Source organism: Marmota flaviventris, chromosome 3, assembly GCF_047511675.1.
Source record: "Marmota flaviventris isolate mMarFla1 chromosome 3, mMarFla1.hap1, whole genome shotgun sequence".
Classification (NCBI taxonomy): domain Eukaryota; kingdom Metazoa; phylum Chordata; class Mammalia; order Rodentia; family Sciuridae; genus Marmota; species Marmota flaviventris.
Window position 1 is genome coordinate 25,873,387 of NC_092500.1, and position 26,668 is coordinate 25,900,054.

Here is a 26,668-nt window from a genome sequence, read left to right on the forward strand (position 1 = left end):
AGAATGAGGAGGAGTAGCAGCAGGTGGACATTTAAGGAACAAACTCCTTATTTTATGTCTTTGTTCCTGACAGAACCAGCTTTAGTTTATCCCTCTGCTTATGAAGTCTCTATGGAAGAAAAGTGGATATTCTAAGTCTTTTACTGTGATGGCATTTACACTTTATTAAGATGTATTTGCAAAGTTGCTGTGTTTTGATTTTTCATTCTTTTTTTTTTATTTTTTGTAGTTGTAGATGGACGGAATGACTTTATTTTATTTATTTTTATGTGGTGCTAAGGATCAAACCCAGTGTCTCACACATGCTAGGCAAGTGCTCTACCAATGAGCTACAACCCCAGCCCTGATTTTTCATTCTTATGGAAGATCAGTGCTTGAAGTAATTGTAATCTTTGAAACATTTCTTCCACTTTAACTGGATTCCATTTTTGTGTTTTGTGGTTTTTTGGTCTTGATTTCCTGGTTGGCCTTTTAACTAGTAACATTAAGATAGTTTTTGGTGGGGAGAAGGGTATCAATATTTATTAACTCTTGCCTCCAAATACAAGACTATTCCTTCTAGACTGCCTGTTGTGCTACTGGCTTAATTCAGGCCCTTATCATTACTTTTCTGGATGTTTGATCTCCTTTTCTCCTCTTGGATAACGTTGTTATTTTTCTGAGTACAAATGTAATCCCACCGTGTATTGTCCTCCTTTCATCCAAGTCTTAAAATCTTTCATTGGCTTCCTAATACCAAAGAACTAACTCTAGTCTTCTGTACATGGCCTTCAAGGCCCTTTGGCTCTCCAGGCTCCCCCTTAGTGGTGGTCTTCCTTACCATCTCAATGCTTTTGTACTTGATGATTCTTCCTTGCATCTCCTTCTTGGCTTTAGCTTTATCTTTGTGAAGTTTTCCCTGAAAACAACTTCTATACAATCAGGACTTTCTTTTCTCTTCCCCTATACTACTTGTAAATATATTATAGCATCTTTACTTTAAAACTTTCTGAATTTATTTTTTTGAAAGTGTAACGAGAAATGTTAAAAAAATTTTAACAATCTAAAAGTGATTTAATTGTATATTTTCTCTTATCCTTGTTCAGTCAGCAGTTGGTGTTTAACATTTGTATTCATAATGAAATACCTGAGATAATTATAATGAGAAAAAGTTTACTGTGTCACAGTTTTGGAGGTTCTAGTCCAAGATATAGGCAGACCTATATCTATCACTGCTGGGTATGCCAGATGATGATAATGGGAAGCTTGTGCTTACCTCATGGCTGGGAAGCAAGAGAGAGAGGAGGAACTGGACCTCACAATCCCTATAGTTGGCATGCCCCCAGTTACTTAAGGACTCCCACAAGGCCCCTCTTCCTGTAGGTTCACGGAACCTCCCAGTAGTGCTATGCCTTGGAGAACAAGCCTTTAACACATGGATCTGTGGGGGACATTCAGCATCTAAACTGTAGCAACATATATTTTCCACTGACCACTGTGAACTCTGTGTGGACAAAAATTTTCTTTTATGTATATCTGTATCCCTATGCCCAGAAGTGTGTCTGATATAATAGGCACAGCCTGTGCTGTGAATATGTGCAGACCTTTCATTGCTGAGGAGAAGTCCGCTTGACTTGATGGTACGTGTATTTCTTTATATCCCTCAAAATCATCTTATTGTAATTAGACCACTCAGTAGTATGGTTGAATGTCAATAAATACCTATTGTTTAATTTTTGCTTTTTAAAAATGTCAAATGATTTTAAAATTAACCTGTCTGGAGGATGAGTTTTTAATATCTCATTTCTGACTGTGAGAAATTTTACAATTTCTTTCTGACAGTTTCTAAAAGATGAAAAGGAGAATGCTTGTGTAAACTGTTGAAAAATAATTTTTTCTTATAAAGTTTTGAGACCAAGGTATATATCTTATGGAAATGAAATTAAATCAGAATTTATTTAAAAATCATTTTCAGGATGTGTTGTTGGGTCCATAGACAGTCTTTTGTGTATTAGGAGCCATATGGTAGGTAGCCTTTTCTATTTCAGGAGAAAGATGTGACTGTGAGCAAAACAGACTGCAGCTCACACAAAGGTACTAAGTGCTCATAAGTCTCCATGTTATATGAAATAGAGTCTGTACTAAGAAATGTTAAAATGAATTTGAAGTATGGTGTGGGCAAAAATCATCTTTGCTTTCATTGTTCATAATTTATTACAGCTGAGCATTTGAGATTGACTGGTTACTGTATCCTACTTTATAGAATTCTTTTATGGAAATTAAGCTGGGCAGAGGCAAACTGTAAGATTATAAGAATAGAATAACATTTTAATTCAGAATGCTTTGTGGTTGATTGCTAACCACTCTAACACATATCTTCTTCCTTTCTTCTTTCCTTGCCTTCTCTTGTTTTTTTTTTCTTTTTTTCTTTCCCCCTGAATCACAATTATGGGCCCTGGCACCTTACCAGGGCTTTGAAGGGTCTGCTCCCAGCTGCACTTCAGGTTTTGGCAGGGTGTCAAGATGTGACTATTTCTTGTAGGTAAGACATCCAGGGATGGCCATCCAAAAGCCTGTTGGATGTCTATTGTGGGATTCTCTGGATTTTGAAGAAATTAATTTCTAATATCTTGTTTGTAAGTAAAATAAATGCCTGAGGTAGGCTATCTCTAGATGTCTAATATTGTTTTTAAAGAACAACATTCACTGTAGGGGCATGTAGTATTTAAAACATTGTTTTGAAATGTTCAAAGGCATAGCATGTGCTTTTTAATGAAACGTGTTTTGGAAGCTTTCCATGAGCATCAACAGCTGTGCCTTTTGAATATTTTGAATTACCATACTTTTGGGCAAACATTCTACCAATAATATCTTAAGAAATTCTGCCTGAGAAGAAGAAAAAGTCATATATAGGTCTGTAGAGTTCTGACCAGTCAAAAGAAGTGGTAGGAGGGACATGTGGGTATAATTATGTGATTATAATAGTTACAAAGAAAGGAAGAGGAAGTGCTAATCTTTTTTTTTTTTTTTTTTTTTTGGTGGGTACCGGGGATTGAACTCAGGGGCACTTGACCACTGAGCCACATCCCCAGCCCTGTTTTGTATTTTATTTAGAGATAGGGTCTCACTAAGTTGCTTTGCACCTCGCCATTGCTGAGGCTGGCTTTGAACTCAAGATCTTCCTGTCTCAGCCTCCTAAACCGCTGTGATTACAGGCATGCACCACCACGCCCTGCTGTGCTAATCTTTTTAAAGCTGCCTTTCAGATACTAGCCCAATAAGTGCTCAGTGATTGAGGCTGACCAAGATGTTTAATTTCTTTTTACTGTTTATGGTTTGAATTATGAATTGAACTTTTAAAAATTAGCATTATGCCTATTTGTGTGATAAACTCTGCACAGTAGGAATTGTTTCTTTTGTGTATTTTGAGTGTCTAAGACATGTCTTAGATGCCTTGTAACTGATAGCTAGCTATATATTAACTAGTTGAAATTAGAGAAGACTGACTATGTGGCACTTTAAATTGTGGTACAAATTTTGAATTTGGGCAAAATTTTTTATGAATAAATAGAAGAGAAAGCTAGTAATCTAAGGTTTGTATAAAAAATACTGTGCTTAAAAAAAACAAAATTTTAATCTCTCAGTTTTAGACATTGGACATTTGAAATCAAGTTGTTGGCAGGGACATATTTATTCCAACTGCTCTAGGGAAGAATCTTTTTGTTGCTTTTTCCAGCTTCTTGTAACTCCAGGCATTTCTTGTTTCATGACTGCCTTCTCTTTTTCAATCTCAAAATGGCCCCTCCTTCTCTCTCCCTTGGTTACTTCTGTTTACATTTATGGCCCACCCCTATTATCTAGGGAAAGCTCAGCCTCTTATGTTTGGGAAGTGACGTGTTTTTTTTTTGGCGGGGGGGGGGGGGGGGCTAACATTTGGCTCCCTACAGTCTGGAAGCCTTGGCTTCTAAATAAAGATGAGCAAAATGAATTGATGTTAATATGGCCTTAGAATGGTGATCATTTTATTTGTTCTGTTGATATTTTTGAGCTCAGTACATGCTTGTAGTTGTTTCAGGTGTTGGGATTATAAAGATGAGTAGATATATGTTGATATGGAGGGAGTTGTACTAAATGTATTACATATATAAAATGTAAGAAGATGAAAATTGGACTCCAAGGCACATGCCTGTAATTCCAGTGCCTCAGGAAGCTGAGGCAGGAGGATCAAAAGTTCAAAGGTAGTCTCAACAATTTCAAGGCCTAAGCAACTTGGCAAGACCCTGTCTCAAAATAAATAATAATTTTTAAAAAAGAAGATGGCTGGGGATGTGGTTCAGTGATTAAACACCTCTGGGTTCAATCCCTGGTACTTAAAAAAAAAAAAAAAAAGAAAGAAAGAAAGAAAATTATATATGTTTGAGTGAATCTGTCCTTCATGGAGGAATGGAGGAAGCAAGGCATTATTGAATAGTGAATTTTTTTTTTTTTTGAGGTAGAGCCTTGCAATATGGCCTAGGCTGGTCTCGAACTCCTGGACTCAAGTGATTCTCCTGCCTCAGCTAGCTAGCAGTGGTTAGTGCAGTGAGAAATTTTAAACTCTTTCGTCCTAATATATAAATAGCTTTCTTCCATTTTACAATTCACAAACTAAATACTCTTTACTGTGATAGTTCTTAATGCAAAGATCCTTTCTAGATTAAGAGCTGTGATTGACTATTCAATATGCAAAGATGTATTTAGGGAATATGCAGATTAAAATTATGAGGTCTGGGGTTATGGCTCAGCGGTAGAGTGCCTGTCTAGCATGCCTGTAGCACTGGGTTCAATCCTCAGCACCACATAGAAATAAATAAATAAATAAATAAATAAATAAATAAATAAATAAAATAAAGGTGTCCATCTACAACTAAAAACAAACAAAAACAAACCTACAATGAGATACAATTATATACCTCTTGAAATGGTTAAAAATCAGATTTGCAGCACCAATTGTTGGCAAAAATGTGAATCAAGGGCTGGGATTGTAGCTCAGTGGTGGAGTGCTTGGCTAGCATGTAATGAGGCACTGGATTCAATCTTAGCACCACATAAAATAATTAAAAGTATTTTGGCCATCTACAACTAAAATATTTAAAAAATGTGAATCAACTATAACTCATATTTTGTTGGTTAGAATGGAAACTGGTACAGGCATTTTGGAAAAATAATTGTCAACTTTTTTAGTATAAATTTAAACATATACCATGACCTGAAATTCCACATTTACTTATTCACTACTCCTCCCAAACTGAAAACATTTCCACAGAATCTCTTGTACAAGAATGTTCAGGGGCTGCAGGATTGTGGCTCAGCGGTAGAGTGCTCATCTAGCATGTGTGAGGCCCTGGGTTCAATCCTTAGCACCACATAAAAATAAATAAGTAAAATAAAGATGATATTTAAAAAAAGAATGTTCATAATGTCTGAATTGATTAGAAATAACTAACTATCCATGAGCAGGAAAATAGATTAAAAAGAGTAGTATATTTCTGCAGTAATACACAAAAACTAATAGAGAACAAAGGGGAACTTTCTAAGGTGATGAAATGTTTTTTATCTTGATGAAATTGAGGCTTTCTTGGGTTCTTCGTTAGTGAACTCAAGGAATTGTATAGTTAAAATCTGTGCATTTCATTTTATGCAGATTTTACCTTAGAAGGGACTGGAAACAAATGAACTGAAGAGAACTGATAGGATAAATGACTTTTTTTCTTAATGTCACTATAAATCCATTTAATGTCTGAAACTGTGAAAGCCATACAACCATGAGAAAAGCTAAGATAAACGAGATTTGTTGGAAGAATAATGAAAAAGACCAGAGACCTTGATGATGACCCCAATTTTTAAATCACTATGTCTCCTCAGTCCTGATTTTTCTTGGAATTATAATACACGTACAGAAAAGTACACAAAAATGATACACTTGGGCTAGGGTTGTGGCCCAGTGGTAGAACGCTCGCCTCGCACATGTGAGACCCTGGATTCGATCCTCAGCACCACACACAAAAAAATAAAAATAAACAAAATGATACACTTGAGTAATTTATAAAGCAAATTACAAAGCATACTTCCATGGGGGGGGGGGGGAACAACAAAAGTCAAGAAGTAGAACATTGGCAGCCTTTCTCAGGCAATAATTTCCTGCTATTAATGAAAATCACTTTATGAGGCAGAGGTACCTTGGTTCTTGTCGTCTTCATAGTAAGATTTCAATTGGGAGACACAGATCAAATAGAGTAAACAGGCACAAAAAGTTTATTTAACAGAAGTTTGTGAAAGTACACCCTAGAAAACATGGAGTGGGCTGTATCTTCTGTGTTGTGGGGTTTTATGTCCTATTTGTGAACTTCCCACACTGTGAATTTTTCATTTGGTTTGGTTTACAGCCATTTCCTGCCTAATTTAGTGCACTTGTGCCAATTTTGCCATGTTGGAAAATTTACTAGCATGGATTATACTCAGTTTTTTCTTATTGACAGGGAACTGTCAAGAAGTTGATCCCTGGACTGTATATCAGCCTGCCAGGTAGCACCTAGGTGTAAAGCCTGAATTTCCTACTCATAGCAGTTTTGCAGTCTAAACATACTTAAGCTGTACCCCTAATACTGGAATTTTACCCCTTTTTAATTTTATATGTTTGGAGTAATTTAGTATTCTTTTATGTTTGGGGTTCTTTCAGTTCAATGTGTTTGATGGTCTATATAGAGAATATCTGCAGCTTATTTTCACTGTGACATAGTCCAGTTCTATCATACCACTGTTTCTTCAAGTGTTGATGAACATGTTTCTAGGTTCCACTTGAAAGAAGTGGAATGAACAGTACCATACAAATCTTTTGGTGTACTTGTAGTTTAGTTGGGTATATTCTAAGGAGAGGAATTGCTGAGTCATAATACATGCATTTCTTTAACTGGGTAGATAATGCTAGTTTTTTCCAAAGTAGATATGCTAATTTACAATCTGTTGCTTCTTATCTTCTCCAAACTTTCTATTATCAATCTTTGTTTTTCTCATCATAATTTTTATTTTCTAAAGCGTTCCTCCACATTAGTAAGTGAAAAGGCAGTAGAAAAAAATGGAGCAAAAGGCTCAAATAGACATTTTGCAAAGGAGGATATCTAAGTGGCCAGTAAACAAAGAGAAAGTGTTCAAGCTCATTATTTATCAGGGAATTGCCTTTCAGTCTTTTGAGTATACTCTTTTCTCTCTCAGTATATTTACCTAATCTGGATATTTCATAACTGGAATTATACTCTGATGACAGGAATTTTATTTAGCTCTAAAGGTTCGTGAGCATCAGTTCCTTTTTTCCTTTTTGCAGTCCTGGGGATTGAATCCAGAGAGCATCATCACACATGCTAGGTAAATGCTCTAACCCTGAACTATATTCCCCACTTATCCCTATCCTTTATAAAATTTTGAGATAGCTTTTTTTTTTTTTTTTTTTTTAGTTTCAGCTAAATCTTTTATTTTTTTTATTATTAGTTGTTCAAAACATTACAAAGTTCTTGACATATCATATTTCATACATTTGATTCAAGCGGATTATGAACTCCCATTTTTACCCTATATACATATTGCAGATTCACATCGGTTACACATCCAATTTTTAACTACTGCCATACTAGTGTATGTTGTATTCTGCTGCCTTTCCTATCCTCTACTATCCCCCCTCCCCTCCCCTTCCCTCCCCTCCCCTCCCCTCCCATCTTCTCTCCCTACCCCATCTACTGTAATTCATTTCTCTCTCTTGTTTTTTTTCCCCTTTCCCCTCACTTCCTCTTATATGTAATTTTGTATAACAATGAGGGTTTCCTTCCTTTACCATGCAATTTCCCTTCTCTCTCTCTCTTTCCCTCCCCCCTCTCATCCCTGTTTAATGGTGATCTTCTTCTCATGCTCTTCCTCTCTATTCTGTTCTTAGTTGCTCTCCTTATATCAAAGAAGACATTTGGCATTTATTTTTAAGGGATTGGCTAGCTTCACTTAGCATAATCTGCTCTAGTGCCATCCATTTCCCTGCAAATTCCATGATTTTGTCATCTTTTAGTGCAGAGTAATACTCCATTGTGTATAAATGCCACATTTTTTTTTTTTTTATCCATTCATCTATTGAAGGGCATCTAGGTTGGTTCCACAGTCTAGCTATTGTGAATTGTGCTGCTATGAACATTGTTGTAGCAGTGACCCTATAGTACGCTCTTTTAAGGTCTTTAGGGAATAGTCCAAGAAGGGGAATAGCTGGGTCAAATGGTGGTTCCATTCCCAGGTTTCCCAGGAATCTCCATACTGCTTTCCAAATTGGCCACACCAATTTGCAGTCCCACCAGCAATGTACAAGTGTACCCTTTTCCCCACATCCTCGCCAGCACTTGTTGTTGTTTGACTTCATAATGGCTGGCAATCTTACTAGAGTGAGATGGTATCTTAGGGTGGTTTTGATTTGCATTTCTCTGACTGCTAGAGATGGTGAGCATTTTTTCATGTACTTGTTGATTGATTGTATGTCCTCCTCTGAGAAGTGTTTGTTCAGGTCCTTGGCCCATTTGTTGATTGGGTTATTTGTTATCTTATTGTTTAATTTTTTGAGTTCTTTGTATACTCTGGATATTAGGGCTCTATCTGAAGTGTGAGGAGTAAAAATTTGTTCCCAAGATGTAGGCTCCCTATTTACCTCTCTTATTGTTTCTCTTGCTGAGAAAAAACTTTTTAGTTTAAGTAAGTCCCATTTGTTGATTCTTGTTATTAACTCTTGTGCTATGGGTGTCCTATTAATAAATTTGGAGCCCGACCCCACAATATGTAGATCAGAGCCAATTTTTTCTTCTATCAGACGCAGAGTCTCTGATTTGATATCAAGCTCCTTGATCCATTTTGAGTTAACTTTTGTGCATGGCGAGAGAAGGGGATTCAGTTTCATTTTGTTGCATATGGATTTCCAGTTTTCCCAGCACCATTTGTTGAAGATGCTATCCTTCCTCCATTGCATGCTTTTAGCCCCTTTATCAAATATAAGATAGTTGTAACTTTGTGGATTAGTCTCTGTGTCCTCTATTCTGTACCATTGGTCCACCCGCCTGTTTTGGTACCAGTACCATGCTGTTTTTGTTACTATTGCTCTGTAGTATAATTTGAAATCTGGTATCGCTATACCGCCTGATTCACACTTCCTGCTTAGAGTTGCTTTTGCTATTCTGGGTCTTTTATTTTTCCATATGAATTTCATGATTGCTTTCTCTATTTCTACAAGAAATGTCGTTGGGATTTTGATTGGCATTGCATTGAACCTATAGAGAACTTTTGGTAATATCGCCATTTTGATGATGTTAGTTCTGCCTATCCATGAACAGGGTATATTTTTCCATCTTCTAAGATCTTCTTCTATTTCTCTCTTTAGGGTTCTGTAGTTTTCATTGTATAAATTTTTCACCTCTTTTGTTAGGTTGATTCCCAAGTATTTTATTTTATTTTTTTGAGGATATTGTGAATGGGGTGTTTTTCCTCATTTCCATTTCAGAAGTTTTGTCGCTGATATACAAGAATGCCTTTGATTTATTCGTGTTGATTTTATATCCTGCCACTTTTCCGAATTCATTTATTAGCTCTAGTAGTTTCTTTGTAGACCCTTTTGGGTCTACTAGTTATAAGATCATGTCATCCGCAAATATTGATAATTTAAGTTTTTCTTTTCCTATTTTTATGCCTTTAATTTCTTTCATCTGTCTAATTGCTCTGGCCAGTGTTTCGAGGACTATATTGAATAGAAGTGGTGATAGAGGGCATCCCTGTCTTGTTCCAGATTTTAGAGGGAATGCCTTCAATTTTTCTCCATTCAGAATGATGCTAGCCTGAGGCTTAGCATAGATAGCTTTTACAATGTTGAGGTAAGTTCCTGTTATCCCTAGTTTTTCTAGTGTTTTGAACATAAAGGGATGCTGTACTTAGTCGAATGCTTTTTCTGCGTCTATCGAGATGATCATATGGTTCTTATCTTTAAGTCTATTGATGTGGTGAATAACATTTATTGATTTTTGTATATTGATCCATCCTTGCATCCCAGGGATGAATCCTACTTGATCATGGTGCACAATTTTTTTGATGTGTTTTTGTATCCAATTCGCCAGAATTTTATTGAGGATTTTTGCATCTAGGTTCATTAGAGATATTGGTCTGTAATTTTCTTTCTTTGAGGTGTCTTTGTCTGGTTTCGGAATCAGGGTGATGTTAGCCTCATAGAATGAATTTGGAAGAGCTCCCTTTTTTTCTATTTCCTGAAATAACTTGAAAAGTATTGGTATTAATTCTTCTTTAAAGGTTTTGTAAAACTCCGCTGTATACCCATCCGGTCCTGGGCTTTTCTTGGTTGGTAGTCCTTTGATTGCTTCTTCTATTTCATCCATTGATATTGGTCTGTTCAAATTGTGTGTATCCTCCTGATTCAGTCTGGGCAAATACTATGACTTAAGAAATTTATCAATGTCTTCACTATCTTCTATTTTATTGGAATATAGGGTTTCAAAATAATTTCTAATTGTCTTCTGTATTTCTGTAGCATCTGTTGTGATATTTCCTTTTTCATCCTGTATGTTAGTAATTTGAGTTCTCTCTCTTCTTCTCTTCGTTAGCATGGCTAAGGGTCTGTTGATCTTATTTATTTTTTCAAAGAACCAACTTTTAGTTTTGTCAATTTTTTCAATAGTTTCTTTTGTTTCAATTTCGTTGATTTCCGCTCTGATTTTAATTATTTCTTGCCTTCTCCTATATTTGCTGTTGTTTTGTTCTTCCTTTTCTAGGGCTTTGAGATGAAGTGTGAGCTCATTTATTTGTTGGTTTTTTCGTTTTTTGAGGAATGACCTCCAGGCAATGAATTTCCCTCTTAAAACTGCTTTCATTGTGTCCCATAGATTCCGATATGTTGTGTCTGTATTTTCATTTGTCTCTAAGAATTTTTTGATTTCCTCCTTTATGTCTTCTGTAACCCATTGATCATTCAGTAATATATTGTTCACTTTCCATGAGATGTATGATTTTTCCTTCATTCTTTTATCGTTGATTTCCAGTTTCATTCCATTATGATCAGATAAAATGCATGGTATTATCTCCACCCGTTTTTATTTACTGAGGGTTGCCCTATGGCATAATATATGGTGTATTTTTGAGAAGGATCCATGTGCTACTGACAAAAAAGTATATCCACTTGATGATGGTTGATATATTCTATATATGTCAGTTAAGTCTAGGTTATTGATTGTGATATTGAGTTCTATAGTTTCTTTATTCAACTTTTGTTTGGAGGATCTGTCCAATGGTGAGAGAGGAGTGTTGAAATCACCCATAATTATTGTGTTGTGATCTATTTGATTCTTGAACTTGAGGAGAGTTTGTTTTATGAACGTCGCAGCACCATTATTTGGTGCATAAATATTGATAATTGTTATGTCTTGTTGGTGAATGGTTCCTTTTAACAGTATATAATGTCCTTCCTTATCCCTTTTGATTAACTTAGTCTTGAAGTCGATTTTATTCGATATGAGGATGGCCACCCCTGCTTGCTTACGACGACTGTGTGCATTGTATGTTTTTTTCCCAACCTTTCACCTTCAGCCTGTGTATGTCTTTTCCAATCAAATTTGTCTCCTGGAGGCAGCATATTGTTGGATTTGTTTTTTTAATCCATGTTACCAGCCTATGTCGCTTTATTGGTGAGTTTAAGCCATTTACGTTTAGAGTTACTATTGATATATGATTTGTACTTCCAGCCATGTTTGATTATTTATCTTTTTTTTTTTTTTAATTTGGTTTGTTTCTCCATGATTAGCTTTCCCCCTGCTCTCTGGCTTACTGAGGTACTTCCCACTGTTGGTTTTGGTTATTGTTTTTCATTTCTTCCTCGTGTAGTGTTTTGTTCAAGATGCTTTGCAATGCTGGTTTTCTGGCTGCAAATTCTTTTAACTTTTGTTTATCATGAAAGATTTTTATTTCGTTGTTGTACCTGAAGCGTAATTTTGCTGGATACAAAATCCTTGGTTGGCATCCATTGTCTTTCAGAGTTTGAAATACGTTGTTCCAGGATCTTCTCGCTTTCAGCGTCTGTGATGAAAAATCCGTTGTTAACCTTATGGGTTTACCCCTGAATGTAATCTGCCTCCTTTCTCTTGTAGCTTTTAATATTTTCTCTTTGTTCTGTATATTGGATATCTTCATAACAATGTGTCTTGGCATTGGTCTACTGTGATTTTGTATATTCGGTGTCCTGTATGCATCTACAATTTGTACATCCATTTCCTTTTTTATGTCTGGAAAGTTTTCTATAATTATTTCATTCAACAGGTTGTTCATTCCATTGGTTTGAACCTCTATACCTTCCTCTATCCTGATGACTCTTAAGTTTAGTTTTTTTATGTTATCCCATATCTCTTGGATGTTTTTCTCATGATTTTTTTACCAGCCTTCCTGAGTTGGCTAGACTCTTTTCAAGATGATATATTTTGTCTTCATTATCTGATGTTCTGGCTTCTACTTGCTCCACTCTGTTAGTGATACTCTCATTTGAGTTTTTAATTTGGTTTATAGTTTCCTCCATTTCTAAAATTATTGTTTGATTTTTTTTATAATCTCTATCTCCTGATAAAGATGCTTATTTGCTTCTTTTATTTGCTTGTGCATTTCATTTTTCAATGAGTTCTTTCATTGTTTGAATTTGCTGTCTCATATCCTCTTTAAGATTCCATTCTATCTGTCTAAGGTATTCCTTGCATTCTTTATTTGACCATTTTTCTGATGCCTCTAGGTCCTCCTGTATATTTAGGCTGTCCTGCATTGTTTGTACTCCTTTTCTTCCTTGCTTTTTCATGCTGCTTATGTTACTTCTTGCTCTGTATGACTGCTGAGTTACTGTTTACTCCTATAAATTTATTTAGTTTTGTGTGTCTCTGCGGTCTCTCTTTTGTGATGGGAGACTATGAGTAGAGATGATGGGTTTTGTTGCACTTTAGTGTAGATTCATTCGTTTCCTAAACTGTGTACGGATTCTGATGGCATATAGCGGTCTGCGGTTTGGTCTTGGGACTTATATTTAGGTCGAATGATGTGATGGTATTGAGGTTGGTATCTCTTGGCAACCTTGGAAGGTTGCTCTACTGATGAGGGATATTAACAGAAGAATGGTCTGGAGTATTTGGGGGAAGTTAAGGTCTTGGTAACACTATATAACGTCTCAGAACATTGACCTATACATATTTCGTAAATTACACATAAACAGCGTAGTATTGCTTGGGAGGAAAGGTATTAGAAGGGAAGGGAAGAAGTCACTAAAGAGAATGAGAGTAAACAGATAGAATTGAAGGAAAGGGGAATAAGGAATCTGAAAAGAAATGAAAAGACAAAAGAAAAAAATAGAAAATAAAAAAAGAAAGAATTAAAAAAAATTAAAAAAAAGTGAAAATAAAAAATAAAAAATACAAAAAATATTTTAAAAAATTAAAAAAGAAAAAAAAATTAAAATTAAAAAAAAAATTTTTAAATGCAGTCTTAGAGTTCGATTAACTTCTCTTCCAGTAGGTGGAGCTGTGCCCACTGGGCCAAGCTTCTCCTCTCAGTGCGCGGGAACCAATCACTGTGCAGCAGCTCCTCCTCCCCGACTGGGCGGGTCTCCACTCCTGAGTGCCTTGTGCCATTTCTTGTGTCTAGTCACCTCGCCACTGGCCCCGTTCATAGGTGACGGCTCACCACAATACTGGTTACGCGCCAGGTCTGCTGCTCACGGGAGCCCTTTTTTCTTGAACGACTGGGCACACACTCCCTGCTTGCCAATCCCTCAGCCCCTAAGGTTGTGGAGCTTGGGGCTGATAGCCCTCAGCGTATTTTGCTTGCCCTCTGGTAGCCACGCCCCCGGGAGCTGGTGCAAGAGACCTCAGTTGTCTGCGCTGGTGGGAGCGGTTGGGGGGGGGTGTCCCGCGCCGCGGGTCCCACGCCACTCCTGAATCCCTCGGTCTGACTATCACGCTCTCAGGAGAGCTGGGAGGGGCCCTTGAGGTTTCCCCGCTGTGTGTGTGTGTGGGGGGGGCTAGGGGGTTACACTCCTGTCGCCGTTGGTTTCAGTGAAGTTATCTCCTCCTCTGCATTCTGATGACATCAGTTCTCTGCCATGTTGGTATCCCATGCTAATGGCAGCATTTCGTTCCCTTTGCTGGGTGACCAAAGCAACGGGTGGTTCCTGACCGGCCCTCCCAAGCCCGGTCTCAATCCTGTTGCCACTGCCTATGAAGGCTCAGTTGGTATTTACCTCCACAGGATTCGGCAGGACCAGGACCGACAAGCAGTTTTCGCGGGTTTGTTTAGCACTGCGCCAGAGCAGTTTGTCTGTGAGACGCAGGCGAATGGGACCCTGAATTCGGCCGCTACGGGCTCGGTGTGTGTTCTGAGAGGAGCAGGCTATTCGCCCCAGATCCACGTTAGCTCAGCAATGCCTAGTGATCTTGAGCAAACAGCATTTAGACGATTTAAGACTCCCTATGCCCGCGTAGCTGGAGAGGTCGGAGACTTGATACCTCCGTGCCCGCTGCCATGTTCGAGATAGCCTTCTTGTAATCCTCTTGTTTCAGCCTCCTGAGCCACTAGGTTTACAGGTGTACGCCACCATGTCTCTCTTTTTTCATTGAATTAAAAATGTTTATTCACAGTATGATTTGTGGTTTTCTGTTGAAACCTGCAAGTGTGGGGTATTGTGTTATAAAATGGTTGAACCTAATTAAGCTTTCTGTTTTAATGGAGGTTTTCACCCTGCTCTGGCAGGGGAAAAGGAGAAATCCTACCTCATTATTATCAGATGGGATAGAAGTCCAGGTTTCCCAACTGGCCTCTGTTGACACCTAAGTTGGGGGGTGTTTTCATCATTTTTCTGGGTAACTTGGAGCTCTGGTTGCCTATTGTGATCTCCCTCCACTCATGCCCTGATGAAGGTAGACTTATTGTCACTGAGATAATGGTGCCTGTCTTAACTTTCCACTTCTGTGGCCGAACTTGTGCAGGTTGAGAGGTAGGTGCTCTTTCTTACTTCTAGTGGGGGCGAAAGTTCAGGTTTCTGGTGTGTCCTTTGCTGACATTGCAGGTACATGGCACTTCATAGTGCTCAATGAACATGAAAGTTCTCACTGTCTACTTGGTCCTCTGTACACTTCCCTCCAGATTATTGGGATACTTTGTTGTAGCCCGGCAGGGGTCAAGGCCTGGCCTCCTTACTTGGTCTTTGCTTCTGCCAATAGGGGTAGAGCTGTGTAGTTTTCTTTTCTTTTTCTGTAGTACTGGATAGAGTAGAATGTAGTTGTCTAAATTTTTTTTCTATCTTGCTACAAGGCTTCCCCTTCCTTGTACCTTTAACCATAGAGCAAAGTTTATTGTTTTTTTCCTGAAAACCAGCTTCTTTAGCTCCAAGTTGAGATACGTGGGAAACGAAGTTATGGATCTGAGCACTGTGTTTATTCTTACACCGTGAGGTTTTTAGCTGGACTGCCTGTCCATTTGATAATCTTCTTATGTAAATATATAACCTAGGACTTTGGGTTGTATTATTGGGTGAAATAGGGAAATACACAAATAACTACTCTATTTTCCTAGAAGGTGAAGTCTTTAAGTTTTAATATGTAGTATCAATTTTCATTTAGTTGTGGATATTTTCTACTTTCTCTTGGGACCTTTTCTTCAATTCACATTTAGAAATGTATTGTTTACTTTGTAAAGATACATAGCTTTTTAGTTATCTTTATGTATTGAGTTTTGGTTTAGTTGCATTGTAGTTAGTGAACACATTCTGTACAATTGGTTTTTTTAAACACTTATTTTTTATTTATTCATTTTTATGTGGTGCTGAGAATTGAACCCCGGGCCTCGCATGTGCTAGGCAAGCGCTCTACCACTGAACTACAACCCCAGCCCCCACATTCTGTACAATTCTGATCTTTTAACAGTTATTGAAGATTTTAAGATCCAGCTTGTGTTCCTTATTTATAGTGTTGTATATATGCTTCTGAGGAATATATATTGTATAGTTATTTGGTACAGTTTCTTATATGTCATTTAGTCAGGATGGTTAATTTCATTGTTTAAATTGTATGTGTACTTACTGTTTTATCTTATTTGCTTTTTATATTAGCTACCAAGAGTAGTGGCTAGATTCTCACCCTATACTTGTGAATTTATTGTAGTTCAAACAATGTATATAGTTAGTGGCTGTACTAAGTGTATGTAAATTTAAAATTATCAGTTCTTTCTGGTGCATTAAACCTTTATTATTAAAACGACTTTTGTCACCTTTAGTAGTGTTTTTTTTTTTTTTTGCCTTAAAATCTTTTATCTGATGCTAATATAGCTCTACCATCTGTCTTTTGATTAGTGTTTATGGTATATTTTTCCTTGAACCCTTCCTTACCCCTTATGTCTTAAGTATAAAAAACTCCTATAAAAGAGTACATATTGGGGCTGGGGTTATGGCTCAGCGGTAGCACACTTGCCTGGCATGTGTGAGGCACTGGGTTCGATTCTTAGTACCACATATAAATAAGGTAAAATTCTATCAACAACTAAAAAAAAATTTAAAAAAGAGTATATATTATCAAGCTTTGTTTTTTCCTTTAAATTTATCTTTTATTTGAGGTATTTATTCTGTGTATATTAATGCAATTACTGATGTTTGTTTAAATCTACTGTATTACTGTGTCTTATTTTCCTGTTGTTTTAAGTTCCTTCTTGTTATGGTTTAGATATAAGTTGTATCCCAAAAGCTCAATTCAAGAAAGTTCAGAGGTGAAATGATTGGGTTATGAGAGCCTTAACCTAATCAGTGCATTAATACACTGTTAGGGATTACCTGGGCAGTAACTGTAGGCATGTAGGATGTGGCTGGAGGAGATAGGTCACTGGGTTGTGGCTTTTGGGTATATATTTTATTTTGTCCCTGGTGAGCAGAATCCTTTCTCTGCTTCCTGATTGTTAGGTCCTGAGCTGCTTTCCTTTGCCACATCTTTCTGCCATGATGTTTTGCATCACCTCTGTCTGACCCAGAGCAATGGAGCCAGTTGTCTGTGGACTGAGACCTCTGAAACTGTGAGCCCCAGATACACTTTACCTCTTATAAAATTGTTATTGTCAGGTATTTTGGTCACAGCAGTGAAAAAGCTGACTAAAATTATATTTCTTCCTTCTTGTTTTAGATCATTGGTTCTCAACAGACGGTGGGGATGATAGGTCACTTATGGTAACATGTGGAGACATTTTGACTTTCACAACAACTAGGGAGAGTGGTGTTACAGGCATCTTGTTGTTGAATATCTTAGGATGCACAAGACAGCCCTACAGCAAAGAATTATATTCTTTAAAATGCCAATTGTGCTGAGATTGAGAAACCTGCCTTGATTAATTCTATTTTTCTCTAACCTTTAGCATGTTTAATGGTTATCCTAGAGAAGGATTTGGCAGATGTTTATTATTAAGAATAAAAAGATAGTAAATATTTTAGACACTAGATCATCTGTAGTTCCTGTCATGTACTCTTTTTTCCCTTCTTTCTAACGCTCCCTTTTAATAGACTTATTATTTTTTAAAGCAGTTTTAGCTTCACAATAAAATTGAATGGAAAGTACAAATAATTCCTGTATAACCTGTCTCTACATATGCACAGCTTCCCCTGATATCAGTATTCTACACTAGAGTATTACATTGGTTATAGTTTGAATCTGGAATGTCCCCTAAAAACTTTTGTGTGGAAGGTTTGGTCTCCAGTTACTCTCTTTCCCTTTCTCCCTCCCTTATTTTTAAACCACCCCCACCCCCGCTTTTCTGGCTGCCATGGGGTAAGCAGCTTTTTTCTGCCATGCACTTCTGACATGATGTCCTGCCTTACCACAAGCCCAGAAACAATGGAGCTAAGTGACCATGGACTGAAACTGTGAGCCAAAAAAAACTTTTTTCCTTTTAGATTCATTTTTCTTGAGTTTATTGTCACAACAATGGAATGCTAACAAACACAATTGGTTATAATTGGTAGGATTAGATTGACATATTATTATTGACCAAAGTTCATAATTTACATTAGGGTTCACTTTTGGTGTCATGTGTGCTGTGGGTTTCAACAATCGTGTTTAGGCATGTATCTGCCATTATGTCATACAGTATAGTTTCACTACCCTAAAAATCCTTTGTGCTCCACCAATTTATCCTTCCCTTCCTCCCTTTCTCTCTTATAACTTCTGATTTTTAAAAATTGTTTCTGTAATTTTCTTTTTTTTAGAATATCATATAGTTCGACTCTTACTATATCTAGCTTTTCAGGCTGGCTTTCTTACTTAGTAATATGCATTTAAAGTTCCTCCATGTCTATTCATGAATCTATAGTTTATTCCTTTTTAGTGCTGAATATTTTATTGCATGGATTCACCATAGTTTATCAATTCACCTATAGAGGGACAAAAACTTCCCAGTTTTTGCAATTAGACTGAATATTTTATTGCATGGATGTACCATAGTTTTTCAATTCACCTATAGAGGGACAAAAACTTCCCAGTTTTTGCAGTTAGAATTAAAGTTGTTATAAAATTGTATGCAGGTTTTCATGTGTATATATGTTTTCAGTTCATATCAGTTCATTCAGCCTAAATTCCTAGGAACATGATTGCTAGGTCTTGTAATATGAGAGTGTTTAATTTTGTAAGAAACTGCCAAACTGTCTTCCAAAGTGACTGTTACCATTTTACATTTTCAATAGTAATGAACAAATTCCTCTTGCTCTGCATCTTTTTTTTTTTTTAATAATGTTTTTTAGTTGTAGATGGATTTTTAGGTAGTGCCAGGGATCAAACCCAGTGCCTCATGCATGCTAGGCAAGCACTCTACTAATGAGCCACAACCCTGGCCCCTTGCTCCACATCTTCATCAACATTTGGTGTTGCCAGTGTTTTCAATTTTTCCCATTCTAAGAGCTTTGTCTGTGGTGTTAGTTTACAATTCTCTAATGACATATAATGTTGAGCGTCTTTTCAAACTATGATTATTTACCACCTGCATTTGTTCTTTGGTGAAGTTTTGGTTCAGGTCTTGCCCATTTTAAAATTTTGAAAAAAATTCATTTATTATTATTATTTTTTTTTTTTATTTTTTTAAATTTTTTATTGTTGGCTGTTCAAAACATTACATAGTACTTGATATATCATATTTCACAATATTATTTTTTATTTCTTACGTTTTCTAGGGATTGAATCCAGGGGCACTCTGCCGCTGAGCTACATTCCCATCCCTTTTTATTTTTTATTCTGTGACAGAGTCTTGCTAAGTTGCTGAGACTGACTTTGAATTTACAATCCTCCTGCCTTAGCCTCCCAAGTTACTGGGATTACAGGTGCGTTCCACCAAACCTGGTGAGTTTTAAATTTTCTTCAGTGTTGAATTTTACGAATTCTTTGTTTATTTTGGATAATAGTCCTTTATCAGATGCATCTTTTGCAAATAATTTCTCCTAGTCTGTGGCTTGTCTTATTTTTTTGGTTGTATCTTTCACAGAGCAAAAGTTTTTCACGTTCGTGGATCATGTGAATCTGTTTCTGGATTCTCACCTGTTCCTTTGATCTATATGGGATGAACTGACATCTTAATAATATTGAGTCTTCCTATCCATGAACATGGAATATCTCCATTTATTTACTTCTGATTTCTTTCATCAGAATTTTATATGTGTGTGTGTGTGTGTCTAAATGGTTTGTTTTTAATTTCAAATTCTGTTGTTCATTGTTGATATATAGGAAAGTGATTGATTGACTTCAGTATATTAACCTTGAATACCGCAGTTGTGCTGTAATGCTTATTAGTTGCAGGAGTTTTCTTCTTTTGTCTTTTTCTTCACTTATTTATTTTTGTCATTTTTCTTCAGATTTTCTATATGGAAGATGATGTCATCTGTGAAAAATACACTCACATTTCATTCTTCCTCATCTCTGTGCTTTTTATTGCTTATTGCATTAGCTAGGACTTCCAGAATGATGTAGAAAAGCAGTAATGAGGGAGGATATCCTTACCTTATTTCTGATATTAGTGGGGAAGCTTTGATTGTCTCACTTGTTAAATGATAGCTGTAGGTTTTTTTGTAATTGTTATTTATCATGTTGAGAAAGTTCTCCTCTATTCCTACTTTTCTGATGATTTTTATTACATGTGGATATTGGATTTTGTCACATACTTTTTGTGTGTTTGATATGATCACATGAGTTAATCTGTTGATGTAATGGATTGCATTAATTGATTTTTAAATGTGGAACTGACTTTGCATACCTGGGATAAATCCTGCTTAGTTGTGGTGAATAATTTTTTTTATACATTATTGGGTTTGGTTTGCTACTATTTTGTTAAGAATTTTTTGTGTTTGTTTTCATGAGTGATACTGGTCTATAGATTTCTTGTACCTTTTCCTGATTTTGGTGTTAGGGTCATACTGCTGTTGTAGAATGAGTTCAGAAGCATCCCCTTTTCTATATTCTGAAAAGGATAATGGAGTTGGTATAATTCCTTCCAAAATCTTTGGTAAATTTATTGGCAAGCCCATCTGGGCTTGGTGCTTTCTGTTTTAAATGGTTATTAATTATTGACTCAGTTTCTTTAACATATATAGACTTAGTTTGTCTATTTTTTCTTCTGTAAGTTTTTGCATATTGTCTTTCAAATAAATGGTCCATTTTATTTAATTACTAAATTTGTAGTCATGGAATTATTCATTGTATTTCTTTCTTTTTTTTTTTTAAGAGATTTTTGGGGGCCCTGGGTGGAATGTTATGGTTTGAATTATGTGATGTCTCCCTAAAGTTCATGTGTAAGTTGATGCAAGAATGTTCAGAGGTTAGGTGATTAGGTTATGAGAGCTCTAACCTAATTCATGAGGTTAGGTTGCTCATGGATTAACCGGGTAGGTAACTGTAGGCAGGTAGGGTGTGACTGGAAGAAGTAGGTCAGTGTGCCTTTTAGGTTTTATATTTTGTCCCTGGTGCCTAGAGCTGTCTCTGCTGCCTGCCTGCCTTGTCCTGAGCAGCTTTCCTTCACCACACCCTTATGTCATGGTGTTCTGCCTTACCTTTGCCCAGGAGCTATGGAATCATCCTACCATTGATTGAACCTCTAAAACCATGAGCCAAAATAAAGCCTTCCTCCTTTTAAGAAAACCAAACCAAACAAAAATTATGGGATTTCTAGTGATGTCTCCTCTAATTTCTAACATTAATAATTTGTGTTCTTTCCTTTTTTCTTAGCCAAGCTAGAATTCTATCTTTTTGAAGAATCAGCTCCAGGTTTCATTGGTTTTTTTTTTTTTCTCTGTTGACTTCCTTTTCTCAGTTTATAATATAATTTTCATCATTTTTCTTTTGTATTTGACGTTAATATGCTTTTCTTCTGTTCTTAGACTTTGCTTTTCTTTTTCTAGCTTCCTAAGAGACTTAGATGATTAATTTTGATTATTTTATTCAAAACTTAAATTCCTCTCTTAAACGCTGTTTTCACTGCATCCCACAAATTTGATAAGTTGTGTATTCATTTAGTTAAAATACTCTAAAATATCTCTTGTAATTTTTTCTTTGACCTGTGTGTTTTTTAGAAGCATATTGCTTAATCTCCAATTATTTTCAGATTTCCAGGTATCTTTTTGTTGTTGATGGTTAGTATAATTCCATTGTGTTCTTAGAATCAAAACTGTATGATTACCATTTTTAAAAAATTGTGTTTTATGGCCTAGAATGTGTTCTGTTTTAGTGAATGTTCCATGTATGCTTGAGAAGAATATATCTTCCATTGTTGTTGGAGAAATAGTCTGTAAATGTCCATTTTATTAAGTTGGATGGTGGTATTGTTTAGTTTCACTGAGTAATTGCAGATATTTTGCCTAATGAATTTGTCCATTTCTTTTTTTTTTTTTTAAAGATAGTGTTTTTAATTTTGTTTTTTTAGTTGTAGATGGACATAATATCAAACCCAGTGCTCCACCTCTGAGCCACAACCCTAGCCCCAAATTTGTTCATTTCTAACTGGTATTGTTGAAGTATAAAACTATTAATAGTGGATTAATCTATTCATCCTTGCAGCTCTGTCAGTTTTTGCCTCGTGATGCTATGTTGTTAGGCAGTATTTCTCTTATCCCTAAGACTTTCCTTGCTCTGAAGTATTTTCTGTTCAAAAAAAAAAAATTTTTTTTTTTTTTTTTTTAAGTACTGGAGATTGAACCCAGGGTCTTATCCATGCTAGGCAAGTGCTCTACCACTGAATCTCCAGCCCTTTATATATATATATATATATATATATATATATATATATATATATATATATATAGAAAGGGTTTGGCTAAATTACCTAGGTTGGCCTTGAATTTTGATCCTTCTGCCTTAGCCTCTTGAGTGACTGGGATTATAGACATGTGTCATTGCACTCAGCTCAAAATTGTCTAAATTGGCTTGTGTTGCTATAAGAAAAATATTATATAGACTGGGTGGCTTATACACAAGAGAGATTTATTTCTCATTGTTCTGAAGGCTGGGAAGTCTAAGATTAAGATTTTGGCAAACCTTGATGGTGAGTGTCTGGTGAATGCCTATCTACTGGTTCATAAGTAGTTATCTTTTTTTATTGTCTTCTCATACATCAGGAGGGCCAGGGGAACTTTCTTAGGACTCTTTCATAAGGGCAATAATCCTGTAATGAAGTTTCAGTCCCCATGACTTAATCACCCCCACATAGACCTCACCTTCTAATAGTGTTATTTTGATGCTAAGCCTTCAGCATATAAACTTGGGAGGTATATAGGTGATGAGCCCATTGCTTTCTTCCTTTCCTTTTTCTTCCCCTTTCTTCCATTTCTTTCCCTTCACCCAGGGGCTTACACATGCTAGGCAAGGATTCCTCAGTCCTTTATAAAATTTTATTTTGGTACAGGGTCTTGCTGAGTTGCCTAGGCTGGCCTCAAACTCAGGATCCTCCTGCTTCAACTTCCTGAGTATCTGGAATTACAGAAATGCACAACCAAGTCTGACTGCTGCTGATATATCTTTGTCTATTTAGTTTTAGTACATGTGTGTCTTTATATTTAAAGTGGGTTTCCTGTAGACAGCATGTACTTAGTTGGGTCCTATTATCATTATTATTACTACTTTGTTTTTCTTAGTGTGTTACAGTTTTACATGATTGTGGGGTTCACTTTGACATTCACGAATGTATATAAGATAATTTGCTCCATTTCAATCCCCAGTACTGCACTTGACCCCCATTCCTCTAATTTATTGTTATTCCTATTTATTTAGTTTTTAAATTAGTAAATAAAAGTGGAATTAATTTTGATATAGTCATACAGGCACATAGAATAATTTGGTCAGTTTTATTCTACAGTTGCAGTTAGTTTCTCCCCTTTGCCATCCTTCTTTGCTTCCCACAACCTCCTTCCTCCACTCCAGTTTTCCTGTATATTTTCATGAGATTTGTGCCCCCTTTAAAAAAAATCCTAATTTCTCTCTAGCTTTTACACATGAGAAAACATTCTACACTTGACTTTCTGAGTCTGTCTTATTTCACTTAGCGTGATGTTCTCCACTTGAATCCATTTATCAGAAAATGACATAATTTCATTCTTCATGATTGAGTAAAATTGCACCACCTTTTCTTTATCCATTCATCTATTCACAAGCATCTAGGCTGGTTCTATAACTTGGCTTTTATGAATAGCTATAAACATTGGTATGCACGTATTACTATAGCGTGCCGATATTAGTTCTTTTGGATAAATACTAAGGAGTGGGATAGCTAGGTCTTGTGTTTGCTCCACTCTGCAATCTCTTTCTTTAATTTAGTATATTGAGACCATTGACATTTAAAGCAATTATTGACATAGCTGAATTAATGTTGCCACATTTGCCACCGTTTTCAGTTGGTTGTCCTTATACTTTGTTAGTGTTTTTCTTCTATTTCATGCCTATACATATATGCTGTGTGTGTGTGTTTATAGGCTTATACACACACACAACACACACATACAACCATGATACAAAAGAAAGGAGGAATAAGGATTATTTTGTTAAGGTACTTATGTAGTATAGTAAGTGACAACAATGATAAAAGGCATAAGAGGGAAGAATTCAAATTATTTTGTTGGTAAGGTCCTTATGTTATATACTTTCATAAGTTGTAGTTAGAAGGGAAGTGTTCTGTAAGTTGTATGATTAGATCTTAGTCTTTTGGGGAACCTTTGCTCCTTGACTGTGAACTTTATTAGTGACTTTCAATTTGCACATACTCTCCCTTAAGTGAGAGAGGCTAATAAGAAGGTGCTAGATTTGAGAATTTCTGCTTCTGCAGGTTACTTAGGTTCTGTTTAAACCCCAGCAGATCAGGCTGTAGTTAAACAGTATCTCTTGAGGGAAGAAATAATGTTAAGATCAGAATGTTCTAAAGATTTCAAATAGTTGTATTTCCCTTCCCTTTTCTATGAGGAGGCTTTTCTCTGTTATTCATTGTGAGAACCTGGTTAGCTTCAGGAAATAAAATTTAAAAAAGTGTGGGAGCACATGTAACTGGCTACCTGTGTAGTTTTTTAACTCTTGAGAATTGACTACAGTGACCTTTCAGCATTTGGTCAGTTATAGTTTAGGTTTTCCTACCCCTGCCTGGGAAGATTTTAGCTTGTGTGTTTCTGCCTTAATATGTTGTTGTGATTTTCTATATTAGCCTGTCAGTCTCTCCAGTTTTGGAGGTATTAGTTTGTCTTGTGACCTCATCTCTTTTTGGATCTAAGAGAGTTGTTGCCAGGCACAGTGGCACATGCCTATAAACCCAGAGGTAGGGGAGGCTTAGGCAGGAGGACTGCAAGTTCAAAGCCAGCCTCAGCAACTTAGGCCCTAAAGCAACCTAGTGAGGCCCTGTCTCAAAATAATAACTATAAAAAAAGGGCTGGGGATGTGGCTCAGTGATAAAGTGCTTCTAGGTTTAATTCCTGATCCCAAAATTAAACAAATTAATAAAAACAGATGAGTTGTTGATTTTTCAGTTTGCTCAGTTTTCTTTTTGTTTGGATGGGGTGGCAATCTTTAAGCCTCCTCTTACATGCAGACTGAAACTAGAAATTGGAGAATTTTTTTTTTTTTTTTAAATCAAGAATGGGTGATATGGGGGCTGGAGTTGTGGCTCAGTGGTAGAGCACTCACCTAGCATGTGTGAAGCCCTAGGTTCTATCCTTAGCACCACATGAAAAATAAAGGTACTATGTCCATCTATAACAGGAAGGAAGGAAGGGAGGAAGGGAGGGGTGATATGCCCTTTCCTCTGACTGGCAGCATGGAGACTATACAATGCCTAGAGGTGCTGTAAAAGATGTAAGTTTGTGGGAGTTTTTCAGAGCTCTAGCAGCCTTCCTTAAAAGGTCCAGGAAGTTGAAAATCTCTGAAAGGGTGGATGTGGTCAAGCAAGCCAAGCATAAAGAGCTTGTACCCTTTGGTGAGAACTTGTTCTGCTTGTGAACTGCTTTCATGGTGGAGCACCTGTATCCCCACGGGGATGCTGGAGCTGGTTCTCATGACTAAGATCTGTAAGAGATATCAGAGAAATGGTATCATGCCCAACTTCGTCAGCAAAGTCTCTGAGAGTGCAGCTGGCTAGGTCCTCCAAGCTCTTGGGAGACTGAAAATGGTAGAAAAAGACCAAGATGGGGGTTGCAGACTGACACTCCAGAAACAGATCTGCACAAAATCACCAGATAGGTGACAGCTACCAACAAGAATCATTAGAACAAATGATGTTGGATTTTTTTAAAAAGCAATCTGAGGCCTAGTCTAATATCTTTCTTCGTAATTGCCCTTACTCCTAAGAGGCAGGTCTTAAAGTTTCTAGCCCAAACAAATGGTGTTTACCAGGGCTTTCCCACTCACTGCTGTTTCTCGGTGTTTGTTTGAATTTGAAGGCTGTCAGAAGTTATTCAGTTTCCTATTTACCTGCTTTGGATCTGGCAGGTGCCTCCAAATACCAAACCAGTTTCATTTTTTTGTATCTTCATTCTTTCCTGGCCCATCTCAGTAAATATTTACTCTTGTTTTCCAGTACCTGCAAGCAGATGTGTAAAATATATATTCAGCTTTTCTTATTGTCCTGAGTGGGAGACTTAAATCAAATTGTCTAATCCTCTGTTGTTAGAAGATTTTCTCTAGATTTTTTGGTATGAGAGAGAGTACATTTTTCATAGTATTCAAGATAATTGAGTTAAATTTTTTGTGTTGTCTGCTGAAAACCTCCTTATAATTAGTATAGAAAATAGTTATTTCTTTGTAACCCTGAATATAGAATGGCTGAACTACTTTTCAAAGCCAGAAAAAGAATTTTCTTTGAGACCGTTTTATCTGACACTAGATATCTATTTGGAGGACTAATGTGAATATTTCCCAAGATTACCATTGAGTAATTGATGAATACCCAAACTGGAGAACTGAAAATGTTGTATGTAGTTTTTTGTACATAATATTTAACAGGTTCAGAATTAATTCTGACTTAGGTAAGATTTGCACAAATATGCGAATAGTTTTCTGTAATTCTTAAGTGTCCATAGAAGACAAAATTTGGAAACAGTCTGTTGGCAAATATAGCCCAGGGCCTC

The 26,668-nt window shown here is 36.5% G+C and overlaps 1 protein-coding gene across 7 annotated transcripts in view; it reads left to right on the plus strand.

Annotated features, from left to right (window-relative positions):
- Positions 1-26,668, plus strand: part of Cep83 (centrosomal protein 83) — a 123,370-nt gene that overhangs the window by 18,488 nt on the left and 78,214 nt on the right. The window contains exon 1 of one of the 7 annotated variants that reach the window (XM_071609639.1): positions 17,100-17,118. The exons of 5 other annotated variants lie outside the window; for them this stretch is intronic. The gene's annotated coding sequence lies outside the window, so the exon portion shown is untranslated. Of the gene's footprint in view, positions 1-17,099; positions 17,119-19,344; positions 19,406-26,668 lie in introns of those variants that run through there. One more of the 7 variants, XM_071609638.1, reaches the window with a different exon arrangement.